A 21129-nucleotide genomic window follows, 5' to 3' on the forward strand; every position below is an offset into this window, starting at 1 on the left:
GTTTTGGCTCTATTTAATTCCTTTCCTTGAATAAGAGGTTATGCGGTGCTGTATTATTAACTGCCGATGAATATTTGACCTACAAGGACATAATGAAACAGCTTGTGATATCCAGTTTGGACTATCTTATTTTGTTTGATTATGTGTGTTTTTTATTTTTATTTTATTTTACTAGGTCAGATTCGCTTGTTTGTGTCAGCCGCCTGAGATAGCCTGTGATTAACATACCGTGTTTTACTGTCAATCCCTTGTGCTGGGATGCTTTTGTCTGATGAAATTGAGAACAAATCCGAAATGCTGCAAGGACATGACAATATTGTTTTATCTTACCTTGTCTAACTGTACTTTAGACGTTCTTATTTCCCGTATGTGCTGACATTTGTACACAACTAAACATTGCTTTTAACGTGTTATATTACGTTAAGTTGTTTATATATCATTGGATGACTATGCCCATAACTCCCTACCTGACCCTTCTTTTTCTTTATCCGATATACTTATAGCTACATTGTCATATGCTGATAACATACCATTTATTTGTGCATCTGTGTGTCATAAGCAAATGCGTCTGTAGGTGGCAGTATTGGCGTTTGCACGTGTGTTCTATGAGAAGGAAAGTTTATGATTCATGTCTTCATGTGTTATGATGTGCTTCGTTCGTTTGACATTGTTTGGTTCATGTGAGCTTAAACTATGTTATGCCGTTCGTGTATTATAGCCATCATTCGTATGGTTTAACCGCTTGTGAGTGCCGTTCGTATGTTTATTGTTGTTCGTTCGTTTTAGCCGTTCGTCTAAGTGGTTTGTTCGTGCACTTAGTCTTGCCCCCCACCCATGTTTGTTTGTGCATACTGTCTGTTCGTGAGTTTTGGTCGTTCGTACGTGTGTAACTCACGATTAACGGCTTAACGACCCGGAAGTATGGTCCGATGCCCCGGAAGCTGTAGTGCCGTGGGAAGCGTCGGTGTGCTCGCGGTTACCGATGATCACTCGTGACGGCAGGATGGCTGGTGGGCTGGGAAGGCCTGTTGGCAGGCTGGAGACCCTGCTGGTGTGGCAAATGGGTAACCTGGCTGGCCTTGTTTTGGAAAAGTAGTCCTGTCGATGAACCTGGAACCGGAAATAACCAAGCGCTTTCAGCAAGGTATGGAGGTAAGTTAGGGGTTATATAGGCCGGTTGCAACCCCTCCCACAACTCCAGGCATCTGTCTTCCCATATATATATGTGTATGTGTGTGTAAATAAAGTCCTCTTTCTTGCAGTGTATGATATCAGGGTGGTTTTAAATACTGGAGTCAGGTAATTAGAGGGGGAACTGTCACTTCTCCGGAATTTACACCATTGAATAAAACATTAAAAATCGCCTATGACTTGTGTTTAACTAGTATCATTATGCTCTGTTTTCTTTTAAATTTATATTAAGTATTTAGTTAATGTTATCATAATCTAGTTCAGACAAGGCAAAGCTAAGGGCAAACATTGCAAATGAATAGGATAAAGAGTAACAATGTTTCATGTCTCTTCTCCTTTCTGTATGCTTTCTCTATACTGAATGCCAAGTGACAAGGACAGAATTTATAACAGTAATTTACGGAGAGCTTAACTGGAGGCACCCATTTGCAGATTAAAAAGAGATGTCTACATTTAATTTTATTTTTATTTTCTGCACTCTGAAATACATATTTGTTAAATATAGGGATAAGTAAATATAATATTACAAATCATGGGATGCAGCAGTTCCTCCTGCATCTCTCATGTAGAGAATGCTTGCCAGCATTTTGGTTGTTGTCAACCTTTGTGAGTGGGACTTGACAAACAAATGGTAGTGGTTCTCTCTGTAATGAGTTAAAGGAATACTATAGTGGGAGGAATACAAACATTAATTCCTTACACTATAGTGCCTGTGTCGCTTTTTAAGGTCCTTGGTCCCCTTTAGATTGCTCTGAAAAGGTTAATTTATCCCTTTTTCCCCCCCACGCCGCACCGATCTCACTGCAGCTGGTCCCACCTCTGTGGCTGAGATCATTAATCTTGATGAAATCAGCCAATCCAGTGCTTTCCCATAGAAAAGCATTGAGAAGGCTATTGACATGCTGCACCAACCAGCTTCTTCTCATAGAGATGCATTCCATAAATGCATCTTTATGGAGGAATGTTTAGCCCTTCCATGCAGCACTGACACAGAAAGCACATCTAGTGGCCGTCTGAGTTACTAGACAGCAACGTAAACACTACCTTTTTCCCTAAAAAAGCAGTGTTTACATTAAAAAGCCTGCAGAGACAGGCTATAAACACCAGAGCCACTGCATTAAGCTGTAGTGTTCTGGTGACTATAGTGTTCCTTTAAATCTTGCATATGACCTTAACTAAACTAACCAAAGGGTAAGCTACCCATTCAAAGTATTTCATAATTTCGGTTATGGGAAAACAAGGGGCTGGCTGCACTCACCTAAACATGCTTAAATAGGGTGCTGCTGGGGGCCAATAAGTACAGTAAAAATAGAAATCCAGCGCACTCACTTATCAACTAAACAGCTACTTTGATGCTGACAAATTTGACTAGTTTTATTAAAAACACCTAATCTAGGCAAAAAATAATGGGGGTTTAGTTACACTATATGATCATACATTGCATAAGCCTGCCACAAACGTCAATGTACCCCATCTTTGGCAGGTCTTACTCTCACTGTCAACTGTTTCACTTGGGGATATCCTTCCATCTCGAGTTCTCTGCAGTACAAGGTTTAAATAGGGTCCTGAGATGAGACACCTGTGACAGGGGGCGGTGCAAAACCAGGGAGCTGGCTGGACTCCTAAATATATATGGGAAAACAAGGGGCTGGCTGCACTCACCTAAACATGCTTAAATAGGGTGCTGCTGGGGGCCAATAAGTACAGTAAAAATAGAAATCCAGCGCACTCACTTATCAACTAAACAGCTACTTTGATGCTGACAGATTTGACTAGTTTTATTAAAAACACCTAATCTAGGCAAAAAACAATGGGGGTTTAGTTACACTATATGATCATACATTGCATAAGTCTGCCACAAACGTCAATGTACCCCATCTTTGGCAGATCCTCACTGCCAACTGTCTACTAAATGAGCTACTCACTTGGGGAAATCCTTCCATCTCGAGTTCTCTGCAGTACAAGGCTTAAATATGGTCCTGAGATGAGACACCTGTGACAGGGGGCGGTGCAAAACTGTTATGAAAATTAAATGCAGAAATATGGCCACTGCTGGAGGCAAGAATAGTAGACAGCAAATGTTAACTCTGCTGTAAACATACACAGTGTCGCTATCAGTGCATTTTGTCAGATAAGGAATATTTTTTATTGTGACCAAATTCATGTTGTTAAGGTATTAAATAAAAAATCACTGAAAAAAGGAACACATTTAGTTTAATCTTCAGACTGGAAGATTTTGATGTTTTTCTGTCGGATTCAGTGTCGCCAGATAGTGCTACAGTAATGTGCTTTGTACTCACTAATGCATGACAGAATTTGGCAGGTACTAAAGATTATTATGGGCTGCTACAATTAACATTAATAAAATCCCCCCAAAAATGTTTCCAAATGCTTTATCTTTGTCAAATCTGCAAATGGCTTTAAATAAAGAAATAAACACACTCAAAATTTAGAACAACAGTATTCAGGACTCACAGTGATACCAGGCACATTGATCATAGGTAAATACAGGCATTTATTCAGGATTCAGTCGGCAGATATATCAGGCAGGTAAACACATACAGAGGTTACAGGTATTCTGCTGTCTCATTGCAGAGTCTGGGGCAAGTAAACGAAAGAGTTATACCTCATCACATGGATAATTACATATGTTTATGGGTTTATTATAGGTACCAATCTGGGAATGTAAAAGCAAAATGTCACGTAATTACAAAACAAATCAAATACAAGAAGTTAGAAAATAAAGTTAGAAGGACAGAGTCTTAAGGATAGGGCATGACAATTTATATCTGCTCAAAGAGAGATAGTGTGTAGTAAAGAATACCTACAGTAATTAACAGGAATAACCTACAGCACCAGCTCCCTCTACTTCGATATTGAAGATCACCTACACAAGTTAAACACAAAAATAGAAAAGGATACATTTAAGCATATAACAGTTAATTAGAGTTGTGGTAAATAATAGAGTTTTGTGGATGAATAATTCCCCCAGTTCCCATCCCAAATTTTTTACCCCTTTTTGGGTGAGGTCCAGAATGTTTCTGATGCTTAGACCCTTCCTGCTGAAAACCCCCCCAAATTATTTCCTACGTCCCTTATGTTTAAGAGCAGCGGTTCCCAAACTGTGTGACAGGCACACAGGGGTGACGCAGAATGTTTTCCCGGTGCTATGATTATAGCACCCGGAAACATTACTGCTGAACAGGGGCCTGGTCGCGTGCTGCGGTCCCTTAAGACCGCGACCGGGCCCCTGTAATGTCGACCGGCTGGGAGGAAGTGACAGCCTGTCACTTCCTTCCAGCATTACGCAGGGAGATAGTGTGGGAGGGAGAGTAGGCAGCCGCAGCATGAGGGGAGAGGAGCACTCCATGAGCTGCTTCAAACCCCTCACTCACACCAGCCAGCAGGACTCCAAGCCACCCTCCTCGACACATACGGTAAGCTAAGAGGAGGATGACTGGAGATATAAAAAAATATCACATGTTGAGTGTGTGTATGTATATCAGTGTGTGTGTATGAGTATGTGTATGAGTGTGTTTATGAGTATGTGTATGAGTGTGTGTGTGACAGGGTGTTTGTAAGTGTCAGCGTGTGCATCTGTGTGTTTATATGTGTCAGTGTATGTGTCTGTGTGTGCGTACACATCTTTGTGTGTGTATCTTTGTCATGGTGTGTTCATGTATCAATGTTTGTGTGTGTCAAGGTTGTGTGTGTCGGTGCGTGTGTGTATATGTCAGTGTGTGTATGTGTTGGTGTGTATCTATGTGTATGTATCTGTCTGTCGGTGTTTAATATTTAAATATTAAGGGCGCCTTGAACCTAAAAAGTTCGAGAACTGCTGTTACAGAGGATTACCTGAATACTTCCATTAACATATATGCAATCCACTTTGAATGAATGCTCCTTTTGTGAATGCAATAATCCTCTGATGCACAGCTAGCTAGGGCAATGGTGGCCAAAGGTTGATCCCCATAGAACTACACCCCCCAGGATGCTTAGCCAGCCATAATGCTGGTGCTGACAGAGTCCTCAGCGTCTGATCACTGTGATTATTATGCATAGTTAAATCAAGACTCTAAAACCTAAGCTAAATATGATCTAGACCTAGGCAAACATGTGAAACTGCAACCTATGCTGTTGCAGATCTTCAGGTCCTATATTCAAAATACATTAACTTTTACATTTAGCGTTCCAGCAGTGGTATTGACTGTAGGGCACTTATATAGTTGCAAGGCAATAAAAAACGGCTGTATAGTTTTCCAGTGAGAATCTGGGACTGAATATTGAACTATGATCTACAGAAGTGTTTCTCAACCTTTTATGAAGTACCCCTGCAGCTCTAAAAAAAATATTGCAAGTACCTGTGCCTCGAGAAAGTAATTTCTATTGATTTAAAATCCAGATGAAACCTATGGAGACTGATATACACTGAAGCCCGATTAAATGAAGCAAAGAATATTATTTAAATACATCTGACATACTGTGAATAGTGTGTATGTAAGGAAGAGAGTATGAACTATGAATCTGAAGTATAAATGTCGCAAAATGAAAATCTAATACAGACAAACCAACAAAAGCATGCAAATGTATACACCCATGAATGAGCATACACAGAGGTAAAGTGAGTTCCAAATTTTTTAATGATATATTTTAATGATATTTAAATTCTTCTTTTGAATCACATTACAGCAAAAACTACTTCAATAATCTACATTAATAAAAAAAAATTTGTTTTGAATCACAGAACTGTTACTGTTCTACTAATATCCATCTACAAGTTAACTGCACTTATCATCAACTTTAAAAGAAATATAACAAAAAAATAAATAAAAGAAAGATAACGTTTAGTGACAGGTGCCAGTAATCCAATCAGAACTTGTTTTTTTTTTATTATTCTTTATTTTTATTGTGCATGGGATTAGAGCAGTGCTTGTATAGCCACAACAGCTTTCACAAGCGCAGTAGTATTGGAACATAGGTGTGTTATGCATTGAACTTGCACATTTTTAACATTTAATGTTAAATGTCTCCGTTGGGAGACTTGTACTGTGTATAGAGATCAAATTTGTTTGACAGGTATGCCTAGGTTGAGTAAGTTTAGAGTAGTATTTTGTCTGAGGAGGTCTAGGCGGATGAAGAGGGGTTTTAAGCTTTCTGTGAGTCTAGGCTAGTGCAGGCTGAGGAAGCCCAGCAAAGTTGCCCTGAAGTGATCCTGTAGAGTGTTGGTTGTTGCTTAAGGGTTTGGAGGAGTTGTGTAAATTGTTTCTCTATGTGTAGGTCACAAATAACATCTGACTGAGTGGGCTCTATAATTAGCTGAATGCCCAGGTGTGTGATTGCAGGGTTGCCTAGTGAGCGTCAGCATCAGATGGGTTGATGAGTCCCGCACCTGTGGGGTAGCGTACATCATCCTTTGCTAAAAGGGGGGAAAGGTGAGAATGTAGGTGTATGCGCACCTCTAAGTGGATTCCCCTTAACTGAGAAGGGTGTCATTGGGAGGTTATGGGTGGGGGGGGGGGGGGGGGGGGGCGGGGGGTTGCCATCTCGGTTCTCAATATTATTGGCCCTGACTTTGGGTTGTAGTAAGTAGCCATATAGCAACATAGAAACATAGACATAAATGTTAAACACATTATGAACATTAAGACTCTGTGAAGCATCTGTCTCGTCTGCGAGCGCCTTGACAAGGTGTCCGACTGTCTTGTCGGGTTGTGTCAAGACGTTAATGCTCAGTCCTGCCAGGGTTCCGGTTCCCTGGACATGGTGGCTCTTGGTGTGAATGTGGTTGTGTTGGCAGGGTCCCAGGCATTGGGTGGCTTGTCCTGTAATGCTCTTTCGGTCTGGCCCTCTATGCCTAGTGATGCAAGGAAGGTGGGTATATCTGCCCCAGATTATAGCGTGTGAACAGTCCCATTGTGTGTAGCAAACAGAGTTCCAGGAGGGCCCCATCTGTATACCACCCCAGCGGTTCTGAGTTGGGAGGTGATCGGTGCTAGAGATTTGCACCATAGCAGTGTGGCTCGTGTAAGGTCCTGGTAGAAGGTTAGGGAGACGCCTTCAAAGGACAGTGGCATTTTGTCTTTCAGGGCCAGCATAATCTGGGCTTTATCGTTAAAAGAGGAGCAGCGGAGTATGACGTCCCGCGTTTGGTTTGGTTTTGGCGTGGGCGAGCTTGGTATTCTGTTAATCCCTTCAATGGCTACCTTCCTGGCCACTGGATGAGGTAAGATAGTCGCTAGCAACTGTCTAGAGTAGTGTGGTAGCTCATCGGCCGTGATGTTAGCAGGGACTCCCCTTATCTTCACGTGGTTGCGGCGTTGTCTGTCTTCAAAGGCTGTCATCTTGAGTGACAGGGCTGGTTGGCGGACCTGTAGTTGTGTAACTGTGTACTTAATTGTGGTCAGGTCTGAGTTAATGTTACTGATGTCTTTTTCAGATTGTGTCACGCGGCCTGTGACTGCCTGTATGTCTGTTTTTAGTAACTTGAGGTCTGCAGCCCAGACCTTGTGTATGTCTGCCAGCAATGCCTGTAAGTCAGCCTTGGTTGCGGGGGCCGTGCCGTCATAGGGCTGTGGGGCTGGAGCCTGACCGGGCTGAGGGTTGTGTGTGGCCCTTACCTCATTGACCTTCCCTGTGGCTTCCAGGTGTGTGGGCTGCTGCACCTCAGCGGCGGGTAGTTTTGCTTGCGCCGGCCTTTGCAGCATGGAGCTGATATCTCTGCACTCCACCGCCATGTTTGGTTTTTGGGACTGACGTCCCATTGCCGGCATTTGGGTTTGTCGTGGGGGTGAGATGTCTGTGTTATCCTGTGCCGGTCGTGAGGATAGCTCTCAGGACGTAGGCTGGTGATGCATGGTAGGCCCCAGTCTTGCGCTTTATCTTTATCTGCTTAGGCCAGGGATAGGCAACCTTCGGCTCTCTAGATGTTGTGGACTACATCCCCCATAATGCTCTTACACACATAATGCTGACAAAGCATCATGGGAGGTGTAGTCCAAAACATCTGGAGAGCTGAAGGTTCCCCACCCCTGGCTTAGGCGGATGAAAGAACGGCATCGGCAGGTGCAGGGTGACTTCATGAGGTAGGTCAGTCGGGATGTGTTGCTGGATAAGATAGGATGGCTGTGATTTTTAGTCCGATTAGGGCAAGTTGCGAGGAGCTGGACGAGATGGCGTCCGACTCCGACCCTGTTGGTTGCAAGCTCCGCCTCTCCAATTAGAACTTGTTCACAAACCTTAAACCTAAATGTGAATATAAAAGGTAGGCTTGCACAACATGGTTTGGTCAAATGAGCAATTTGGGCCTGTTTGGATGACATGACCATTTCAAACCCTTAGTTCAAGCTACTTATTAATACAATGAGATTGTTTTCAGGACATATGGTTTCTCACTTTACTTTTTAGTTGCAACTTGATAAAAAAAATTGTTTCATCTAAGTAGTTTGAGGAAAAAGAAGTAGTTCTGTAAGTGCAATCTTCTGAGTATTCACTTTTCAGTTTCTGCCAAAACACTAATGTTTCACTCCTGCCTTTGTTCTGCATAGTCTTCAGTATAGTAGTGTATGTAGAAAGTTCAACAAGTTTTTCTTTCAGGCATCCTGGAAGGCTGCCTTGCTCAATAGCACTATTATCAAATGGGTTTAAAATCCATATTTTCTGTGCCTCTTCCTATTCTTCAGCATCGGGGAAATAATGTGCCTTGAATCACTGTGTCTAGAGGGATATCATCTACACCTCACTGACGAGGCCCAATTCTATGGTCAGACCCCAGGCCACTACAAAGTTCATGGAGAAGACGTGATTTCAAAGCTCACACCTTTATAAGATCAACAGTTTTATACACCTATATATACCAAGAGAGTTGTGGAGGGGAAAAAAGTGTGGATGAAAACCCCTTCCATCTGAAGTAAGTGGATAGTTAATACATTACTAAACACAAAAACACACACCATTCAAGCCATAAGACTTGCTTTTCCCACAGAATTCTCACTTTAACAGTGCTCTCACTACTGCAAGGGATTCTGGGTAGGCATATGCAAATGAGCTCAACAAAGAACCAAATTTCTGCCTCATAATTCCACTTTATACATGGATTCCTTGGAGAACGTGTCTACTGTAACCCCCTGGTTTAGAGTAACATGCAAATTAATACTATTCGTATAGTTAACAGATACAAATGTGTTTTACTTATTAAATAAATGTTTCATTACCCAGATGTTGTGCGGTCAGTGATTGAACCTAGTTTGATTCAGGTGCTAGGAAGGGGTAGGTAAAATGCTTAAGAAAATAATGATGCACTGTTTCTTTTTCTAATAGGGTGGTTTTGTCTTCAAATATTGTGGAGTCTCTTTTAATAAAGATAGGGTTAATTTTTCCAAAGCATCGCGCAATAATTTTAAGAAATTGCAAGCTTTGACAGAATACGTTTATAGGATATTTTCATGCACCTTGAAGAAGAGAAAGGACAGACAGATTGAAGGCACGTGCACTCAGTCTAGCAGTGCAGAGTGGTATGCTTGTTGATTCTAGATATATGTAAAACCAAGGATTTGTAATGTCTGTCTGTCCTTCCATCCATCATTTCTCCTAACTGTGACATTGCTTGCTGACCTCATATACACTCACAGTGATCCAGGTGCAAAAAGTGTAACTGTTCCCTCTGACCAGCCATTCATCCATCCATCCAGTTTCATGCTGACATAATTACTCTGTGACATCATTTGCTGACCTCACAATTCTCTTACAGTAATCCACTGACTACTTGTGTGCATGCTGGAGAGTCAAATTGCATTTTCTCTGCATAGCGGACAGAAAAGGGTAGGGATAAGGAAGAATATGTTTTTGAACAGTGTGCTGTCTGTGCGTGATGAGACTGAGCCAGCTGTGTGTGTATCATGTTAATTACAAGGGATCTGCTAAATTTTATATTGAATACATTTTTGGACATATTAATTTAACTTTTTACACAAAATCAGTTTATTTAGTATTCTAATTCAGATGGTTAACCTGTCACAATGTAAACAGAGCCATGCATGTTTGAACACCAAGAGTTGATTCCCCAAACTCTGAATTGCAAGGAATTGAAAACTGAATTTCAAAATTTAGTGGTTTTCAATGTGGTGTTCCTGATAGTTATATAATTCCCAAGTACATATAATTTGAACTTTTAACCTTTTTTGCATTATTCATCAGTATTTAGAATTTTATGTAATTTCACACTGCAATCAAAAAGTGTATTTATGTATTTGTATGAGACTGTCAGTGCATGTAATGTGTGAATGCAGTATATGCAGGTATATGACAGTATGCAATGTGACTATCGGACTTATGAATAGCAGGCTGGCCACTAGGTAACTGTTAAAATCAGGGAGGACTTTATAAACTGCCACTTATGCAGGAGAAAAAGAAGGGGGACAGTGTGCCCACAGGAGCTTAGAAAATAAGATACTGGTGCTGTAGGCTATTGCCTGAATAATGTCACTCGCAATGACATCACACTGTACATTCATAGAACCCAAAATCCACCTTACGTAGACCTTGCCACCACTCAGGCCCATATCAATGATATGTAAGTGTATTTATTTCAGTACAATATCATATGTGTATATTATTTCATGTACATAATGTGCATGAGTGACAGTGTCTGCCTATATAAGTATACAGCTATACAGGTTTCTTTAAAAATACCAAGCTGTGAACGGTCAGATAATTTTTCCAAATCAGCTATATTTTTCAAAACTGTACAATTCAGTTTCCAGTTTATATATATATATATATATATATATATATATATATATATATATATATATATATATATATATATATATATATATATATTGTGTATAATAAATAAACCCTCTTTTTATAATAAGCACTTAATCTCTTTGATGATATATTGAGTGTTCTGGTGCTGCTGCCCTTTGGTAGACTGTTAAACCATTTACTTATGGTTTAATGGTAAACTAGGTGGTCGCATTCCTCATTTCTGTAACTGCTACCCTGGCTAACACATCCTGTACAACTCACACTATTTTCAAATAGCACTGGTGTTTTGGTACTTGCCTGCTATGTGTACAAAATCAAATAATGTAGCAACAATGTTAAATGTTTAGCAATGTTCAATCCTCCCCAAATACCAGTATAGCCCTACTTATATTTGGGAGAACTGGCAAGTGTGGAAGATCTGGAAAGGGACTGTGGGCTGCAGGCACAAATCATTCTTCTGAAGGTTAAAATGATAAAATTGAATACATGTCTGTTGCAATAATATTTTGAATGACTGGCGCTGCGGTTAGTTTTTGAGCTAGTAACTCTCCATCTCAATGTTCTTCACGCTTTGACTGGCCCAACTGGATATTTCCCAGTGTACTGCAATGTGTGAGTTAACATTACTAAGCACAAAAACACCTTGGACTTGGACTAGTTTCCTGACTTCATACACAGTCCTTTCCACTGTTGTGTTTGTGAGGGAAATACACCTTGGGCTTTTTTACTCAAGAGGTCCTCACTGCAAGTGCCTTCTCATTTTTATATGTGTCTTATCTGAGTTACCCGGGTTGCCAGATTAGTAAGAGTAAGTATAATGTCCTTCAGGTGTTTGTGACTACAGTGTGAGATTAGACAGTTATCAAGACATTCATGTGACATGCCAACAGGGCCGATGCAAGGATTTCTGCCGCCCAAGGCAAAGATCCATTTTGCCGCCCCCTCATTTCACTCACTCACTGACAGACATACACTCAAACAGAAACTCACTGACAGACACACATACACTTACTGACAGACATACACTCACTGACTGACAGACACTCACTCACAGACTGACACTCACTCACTGACATACATACACTCACTGACTCACTCACTGACACACACAGGCAGATACTCACTGACAGAAACACACACACACACACACACACACAAACACTGACGTTTTTCAGATTGCTCATGGCAGTAGTTATGTTAGCAATAGCAGCTAGTAAAACATATGTACTATTTCGATAAAATTCTTTAAATATATAAAAATGATTAAATATATTTATGGTGGTTTCTCTGAGTAAACATTCAGTCCACGTGAATCCATTGCATACATGGTAAAGCTGTGCTATCACTGCTATAGATCTGTCACCTACAGTGTCTTCAAATAGCTGCATGATCCGTTGACCAATTGAGTTATGACTCCCTAAAGACCAGTTCTTTTATCTGCTTGTTACAGTGTGGATGTGCTGAGCCTCTCTGGGCAATTGGAAGTAATATCATTAGCACATATAAGAAATATAGAAAGGAAAGCCTAAAATCGTTTTCTTTCACACTATTGGGTTTTGAATCATAAATGTGACAGTGAACACATTAAAGAATTTGCAATGAGAAAATCAAAGAAAAAGAGGAGAATAAACCTTTTGAAAGTAGAAGCCATTGAATAGACGTGAATAGAGTGCGGTATCTAAAATACATTTCCTTAAGAAATCCCCTTAAAGAAATATTTCCACAAGTGTTATTATTATTAATATTATTACTGGCATTTATAAAGAACCAACAAATTCTGCAGATCTTTATAATTAGGAACAATATACCAATATATATATAAAAGGAGGTCCTTCCCTGTAATCTGAGATCTAGCCATGGAAGAGGCTCTTTTATACAAAGTTCTTGACTATATAGCCCACGACCTTACAATACAAAGATTAAAATGGGGAGTCAAGTAAAGTGCCTTATTGCTCTTGGGAAAACCACAAATGTCAAAAACTTATACTTGATTTATGAACAGTCTCCAACTCTTAGTGAAAGTAAATTAACAGTTTATTTAGTTAAGTGCCATAAGTTAGTAGTTTACCAAACTGTGCAGTGTTGCAGAATATAGTGATTGTTTAAAGCAAGTAACTTTAAAATACATTTACTTATTTTAATGTAATGGTCCTTCACCATGTCAACTAGCATTTAGGACTGTTTCAATTCTCTTACTAGCCAATCAGTGAAAGATGCTGCCTGACTGAGACATATCCCTGTTATCTAAATCCTCTGGCAATAATGGTTGCGCATCACTCATTTCTTCCAACTGATGTGTAAATAACTCCTCTGACAGATCAAGTGAAGCGGCTGTGGTGCTAGTGTTGGTGGTGGCAGCAGGCGGGCGAGTGGTAACCCGAAGAGGTGCCCGAAGCTAAGCTGGAGGAGGATGGTGCGTCGAGGTTCCGAGCAGAAGCTGTAGAAGATTGGGTGTCCTGTGTTAGCCAGTCAACTATGTCCTCAGAACTTTTCAAGTTCAGGGTACTTCTGAACACTGGGCATTATTCTAGGGCCAAAGGGAATCACAGAACCACGGCCACGACGGCCCCTGCGGGGTGGCCTGTCTCTGCCTGTCATTTTTTTTTCGATTAGTGGTACTATGTGTGCAAGCTACTGTGACAACAGATATGAGTGGCACTGTGCACTGGCAGAAGTTGGCAGAGTAGACGCTGTAGGCCTGACACACACGCTTGCAGACAACTAACTGCTATTCAATCTATTACAGTCAATTTTTTTTTTTTTTTTTTTTAAATGTACACTACTGTTTCACCAGATATGAGTTGCACTGGTGTGACACTGTGCCCTGGCAGGCCCTGAAACGCACACGCGTGAAGGAAACTGACTGCTATTATTTCACAGTCAAGAAAGTGTTGCTTTTTTAAATGTACACTACTGTTACACCAGATATGAGTTGCACTGGTGTGATACTGTGCCCTGGCAGGCCCTGAAATGCACACGTGTGAAGGAAACTGACTGCTATTATTTCACAGTCAAATTTCTAGTTTTTTTTAACGTACACTACTGTTACACCAGATATGAGTTGCACTGGTGTGACACTGTGCCCTGGCAGGCCCTGAAATGCACACGTGTGAAGGAAACTGACTGCTATTATTTCACAGTCAAATTTCTAGTTTTTTTTTTTAAATGTACACTACTGTTACACCAGATATGAGTTGCACTGGTGTGACACTGTGCCCTGGCAGGCCCTGAAACGCACACGCGTGAAGGAAACTGACTGCTATTATTTCACAGTCAAGAAAGTGTTGCTTTTTTAAATGTACACTACTGTTACACCAGATATGAGTTGCACTGGTGTGATACTGTGCCCTGGCAGGCCCTGAAATGCACACGTGTGAAGGAAACTGACTGCTATTATTTCACAGTCAAATTTCTAGTTTTTTTTAACGTACACTACTGTTACACCAGATATGAGTTGCACTGGTGTGACACTGTGCCCTGGCAGGCCCTGAAATGCACACGTGTGAAGGAAACTGACTGCTATTATTTCACAGTCAAATTTCTAGTTTTTTTTTTTAAATGTACACTACTGTTACACCAGATATGAGTTGCACTGGTGTGACACTGTGCCCTGGCAGGCCCTGAAACGCACACGCGTGAAGGAAACTGACTGCTATTATTTCACAGTCAAAAAAGTGTTTTCTTTTTTAAATGTACACTACTGTTACACCAGATATGAGTTGCACTGGTGTGACACTGTGCCCTGGCAGGCCCTGAAACGCACACGTGTGAAGGAAACTGACTGCTATTATTTCACAGTCAAATTTCTAGTTTTTTTTTTAACGTACACTACTGTTACACCAGATATGAGTTGCACTGGTGTGACACTGTGCCCTGGCAGGCCCTGAAATGCACACGTGTGAAGGAAACTGACTGCTATTATTTCACAGTCAAATTTCTAGGTTTTTTTTAATGTACACTACTGTTACACCAGATATGAGTTGCACTGGTGTGACACTGTGCCCTGGCAGGCCCTGAAACGCACACGTGTGAAGGAAACTGACTGCTATTATTTCACAGTCAAATTTCTAGTTTTTTTTTTAAATGTACACTACTGTTACACCAGATATGAGTTGCACTGGTGTGACACTGTGCCCTGGCAGGCCCTGAAACGCACACGTGTGAAGGAAACTGACTGCTATTATTTCACAGTCAAAAAAGTGTTTTCTTTTTTAAATGTACACTACTGTTACACCAGATATGAGTTGCACTGGTGTGACACTGTGCCCTGGCAGGCCCTGAAACGCACACGTGTGAAGGAAACTGACTGCTATTATTTCACAGTCAAATTTCTATTTTTTTTTAATGTACACTACTGTTACACCAGATATGATTTGCACTGGTGTGACACTGTGCCCTGGCAGGCCCTGAAACGCACAAGTGTGAAGGAAACTGACTGCTATTATTTCACAGTCAAATTTCTAGTTTTTTTTTTTAAATGTACACTACTGTTACACCAGATATGAGTTGCACTGGTGTGACACTGTGCCCTGGCAGGCCCTGAAACGCACACGTGTGAAGGAAACTGACTGCTATTATTTCACAGTCAAATTTCTAGTTTTTTTTTTTAAATGTACACTACTGTTACACCAGATATGAGTTGCACTGGTGTGACACTGTGCCCTGGCAGGCCCTGAAACGCACACGTGTGAAGGGAACTGACTGCTATTATTTCCCAGTCAAAAAAGTGTTTTCTTTTTTATTATTTGTATTTTATTATATCAACAGATAATTACAAGCAGGGTATAACAAGGAGTGTTACAAATAATGACAAGTTTCTCAGTTTGTTTCTTGTTAGAATGTAGTAGTCTTTCGACTTGCCAATCTGCTGACATGTTTAACAGTGTAACAGTGGGAAAAGTGGGTAGGGGGACAGAAGAGAGGAATTTAGGAGAGTCAATATTTTCCTCTAGAAGTCTACATTACATTGCTTAGCTGCAGTGCCGTGTGTAGGTGCATTACATGGTTATCTCATATACATGTATATCACGAGTGTCTTTCTTTGTCGTCTTATTAGTTGTTTTCTACTTTCAATTGTAGATGCTTACAATACACTGTGTTTGTCATTATGATGGTCACAGCTGTCGGAGTGGGCCATGTGCCTTGTAGATTTATGAGGCTATCCTATAGTGCGGTTGCGTAGGGGAATCATCCCTGTATTGTTTCCACATATTTCTCCCATAGTTCCCATGCTGCCCTTATAAATGGTTTTGGTAATGTGTTTTTTCGCACCATTATTTCATAGCGTTTTGTCAGCTGTAATGCTGTAATGCATTTTGCTATTTTTGGTGGGTTTGGGTCGCGCCAATGTCTGCTTATTGTTTGGAGGGCCGCTACCAATATATGATATAAGGTATGTTTGGGTTCTATGGAGATCTTCCGGAAATAGTTGTAGTAGGTAAATTTCGGGGGACTGTTGGAGGCTAACCCCCGTGCTCTCCCGTATCAGTGTTGTGATGTCTGACCAGTATTGCTTCAGTTCCGGGCAAGACCACCAGATATGTAGCATGGACCCTTTGTTGTTGGAGCATCGCCAGCATGTATCTGGTATGCTGGGGTTGCTTTTCTGGAACCCTACTGGTACCATGTACCACCTGTACAAGATCTTTCGCATGATCTCTATGTGGGAGGTACACAGTGTGAGGTTCGTATGTGCCCGAAATACTTTGGCCCATTGGCTCTCAGTAAGTTGGGTTCTCATTTCTCGGTCCCATGCTTTTGTGAACGTGTATGCTTGGGGTTCTACTGTGGTGCTATAGCTAGCGTAGGCCAAAGATATCATTTTTTTCGTGGTTTTAGGTTAAGGCTTAATTTTTCCACCTCCGTCAGCTATAGACCATTTACAGGGTTGTACGAGCAGATCGTTTGTGTTTTAAACCATGACATGATTTGCATGTACGAAAAAAAGTGCTTTGTTGGGTACTCCATATTGTGTTTGGAGGTTCTCAAATGTTTTTAGTGCTGGACCTTGATGTAAGTGGAAAAGATGAGTGATGTCGTGATTGTGCCACAACCTGGGGTTAAAACCCGGTATTATTAGGGCTAATGTTTCCAGGGGCATTGCTAAGGAGGTACCCCCTTTCCAAACGCGTATGTCCCCAAATTGATCCCATATTTGTAAAGTGAGTTTTGTTGTGGGGAGGATATCCTTAAATTTTGGTCGCAACTTTCTGGACATCCAGGCCAGGGACGCTATGGTGAAGTCATTTGTGTAGAATGCTTCCAGGTGCACCCATTGTGGGGGGTTGGGGTTGCCGCTAGTGGCTAGCACCTGGCTTAGGATGGACGCTTTGTAATAGTTGGTTATGTTTGGTAAGCCCATGCCTCCCAGTGGGAATGCTTTGTAGAGGGTGGTTTTTGCGACCCTAGGTCTAGTGTTATTCCATATGAACGAATTAATTACCTTCTGTATTTCGCATAGCAAGCTATTGGGAACCGTCAGGGGGATCGTCCTAAATAGATATTGTATTCTCGGGAGGAGTAGCATTTTTGCTGCTGCTATTCTGCCCACCCATGTGATAAATTTCCCCTTCCAGCTATGTATGAGAGTTTTGAGTTCTGTGAGAAGTGGGGCATAGTTTGCTTTGTGGGTGCCTGCCAAGGTCTTTGTCAGGGCTATCCCCAGAAACTTGAGGTGGTCTGTGCGCCATTCATATGCAAACGCTTCTTTGAGGTGATTCATCTCCGGCTGTGGGATGTTAATTCCCATCACTTGTGTTTTAGTTATGTTTAATTTGTAGTAGGAACAGTTTCCATATTGGTGAATCAGCTTGTGTAGTGTGGCTAGCGAGCTTTGTGGGTTTTGTAGTGTAAGGAGGATGTCATCCGCGAATAGTGTGAGTTTGTATTCTTTGTTTTTAACTCTGATGCCTTGTATCTTGGGGTCGTTTCTGATTAGTTGTGTAAGGGGTTCTAAAGCGAGTATGTACATTATCGGGGATAGGGGACAGCCTTGGCGAGAGCCATTGGCTATGTTAAAGCTGTTCGAGGAGAAACCCCCGTTCACCACCTGGGCCGAGGGACAGGAGTACAGCGCGTGAATTAGCGCGGTGAACCGTGGGGGGAATACAAATTTCCCTAGGACTGCGTGGAGGAAGGGCCAGTGGAGGCGATCAAAAGCCTTTTCGGCATCCAGTGATACCAACACACTTGGCGCACTTCCCCCCGCAGCCCACCCAACAGATCCAGTACCTTCCTCACCCCATCTGCTCCCTGGTGTCCTCCCACAAACCCCACGGGTCTGCGTGGATTAATGTGGGTATGATTGGGGCCAGCCTATTGGCAAATATTTTAGCTAATATTTTTGTATCTGTGTTGAGGAGTGAAATCGGACACAGATTTTGGCTCTTGTTTGGTGGTTTCCCTGGTTTGGGGAGCGTCACTACATGTGCCATAAGCATTTCTTTTAGCATTATGCCCGCTGTGATGATGTGGTTATACACTGGAGTCATGTGGGGGGCCCGTATTGTAGCAAATGTCTTGTAGTAATGGTTTGTTAGGCCATCTGGACCCAGAGATTTCCCGGGGGGTAAGGACGCTATGGTTTGTAGTATTTCTTGCGTGGAAATGGGAGCTTGTATCAGTTCTTTTTGTTGCAACGTCAGTGATGGCAGATTCGTGAGGTCTAGAAAATTATTGATTTCCAATTCTGTCGGTTGGTGGGTTTTGCCATCTTGCTCTAAGTTATATAGGTTGTGATAGAATTTGGCCATTTCGTCATTTATGTCTTGGGGGTTGTAAAGTCTATCCCCTTTGTTTGAAAATAGGTAGGGAATTTTGGATCGGGCTTGTTTTTTTTTTAGCTGAGCTGCCAAAGCTTTCCCTGCTTTATTACCTTGGGAGTATTGTCTCAAATTTAGGCGTTGCATTGTGTAGGCCGTTTTGGCTGCGTGGATATCATTTAGGTGTTGCGTAGCGGTCGCAATCGTCGTGAGATGGGTTTTATCTGGGTTGATCGTGTGTGCGGTTGTAGCGTCTCTAATTGTGCGCAGCAGGGTCAGATATTCTGAGTTGGACGTGCGTTTGACGTATGAGGCCCTACTGATTAGTAGCCCTCGTATGGTCGGTTTGTGTGCTTGCCATAGTGAGGTGGGTGTTATATCTGGGGTGTCATTGGTCTGGAAGTATTGTTCCAGATGTTGTGTCATTTGTGAGAGGAAGGCCAGATCGTGCAATAGGGAGTCATTTAAGCGCCAAGGCGCCCTGCCCCTATGGGGGAAGGAGCCTCTTATTGTAATTGTAAGTGGTGCATGGTCAGACCACACTATGTCACCGATTACGTACTGGGTGATTCTCGGTAGCAGTGGTCCCGATACCAGTATGTGGTCTATTCTAGAGAATGATTTATGGACTTGTGAATAATATGTGAACTCTTTTCCAGTTGGGTGTATCATGCACCTGCACCAGATAACCTGCACCAGATATGAGTTGTACTGGTGTGACACTGTGCCCTGGCAGGCCCTGAAACGCACACGTGTGAAGGAAACTGACTGCTATTATCAGTGGTGTATCCTGGTTTTGTGCTGCCCTAGGCAGGACAAAACTCAGGCGCCCCCCTCCCGCCCACCCGCGCCACCCCACCCAACCCTTCCCCCGCCCCGCCTTCTAAATACACACACACATTCACTGACAGATACGCATACACTAGCTAACAGACACACACACACACACACTAACAGACACACTCACTAACAGACACTCACTAGCAGATACACACACACACTCACATTAACAGACACACACACAGTCAGACACACACACACACACCAAGACATACAGACACACACACACACACTAACATACATACACACACACACACACTAACAGACACACACACACACTAACAGACATACACAGACACACTAACAGACACACACTGACAGACATACACAGACACAATAACAGACATACACAGACACACACTAACAGACATACACAGACACACACTAACAGACATACACAGACACACTAACAGACATACACAGACACACTAACAGACACACACACACACACACTAACAGACATACGCAGACACAATAACAGACATACACACACACACTGACATACACACACACTAACAGACATACACACACACACACTGACATACACACACACACACTGACATACACACACACACACACACTCACTTTTTTATTTATTTTATTTAACCCCCCCAGCCTCCTTACCTTTGGGAATGCTGGGGGGGGGGGATTCCCTCTCTCCCTGGTGGTCCAGTGGCTGGTTTTATTTACCCCCCCCCCAGCCTCCTTACCTTTGGGAATGCTGGGGGGGGGGGATTCCCTCTCTCCCTGGTGGTCCAGTGGCTGGTTTTATTTAACCCCCCCCCCCCCAGCCTCCTTACCTTTGGGAATGCTGGGGGGGGGATTCCCTCTCTCCCTGGTGGTCCAGTGCTGGGCGGTGCTGGCGGGCGGCTGGCGAGGGAGCACTTCCTCTGAGCTGTCTGCTCAGCTCCCTTGCGCGCCGCACAGTGAGGCTGGGAGGCGGAGCCGGAATATGACGTCATATTCCGGCTCCCAGCCTCACTCTGCGGCGCGCGAGGGAGCTGAGCAGACAGCTCAGAGGAAGTGCTCCCTCGCCAGCCGCCTGCCCGCCCGCCCAGAGGCCTTGTCAGTTAGCCGCAAGGCTAACAAGGCATTTGCCCTGGGCATTTGGGGGCGGCGTTTTTTTCCGCCCCCTGGAAAATGCCACCCAAGGCAAATGCCTTGTTTGCCTCGCGGCTAATACGCCCCTGGCTATTATATTACAGTCAAAAAAGATTATTTTTTTTTTTTTTTTTTTTATGCAAGCTATTGTGACACCAGATATGAGTGGTGGCACTGGGCAAGTGGGCACAGTATACGCTGTGAGCCTGACACACACGCTGGCAGGCAGGCAACTGCAATTAGATTACACAGGAAAAAAAAAAAGCAGACTTATGTTCTAGCCCTAAAAAGGGCTTTTTGGGGTGCTGTCCTTACAGCAGAGATCAGATGAGTCCTTCAGGACTGTAGTGGACACCGAATACACTAGCCTAGCTATCGATTTCCCTATTAAATCAGCAGCAGCTACACTGTCCCTCCTCTCACTAAGAATGCAGCTTCCGAATGAATCTAAAATGGATGCTGTCGAGGAGGT

Source organism: Pelobates fuscus, chromosome 4, assembly GCF_036172605.1.
Source record: "Pelobates fuscus isolate aPelFus1 chromosome 4, aPelFus1.pri, whole genome shotgun sequence".
NCBI classification, from domain to species: Eukaryota; Metazoa; Chordata; class Amphibia; order Anura; family Pelobatidae; genus Pelobates; species Pelobates fuscus.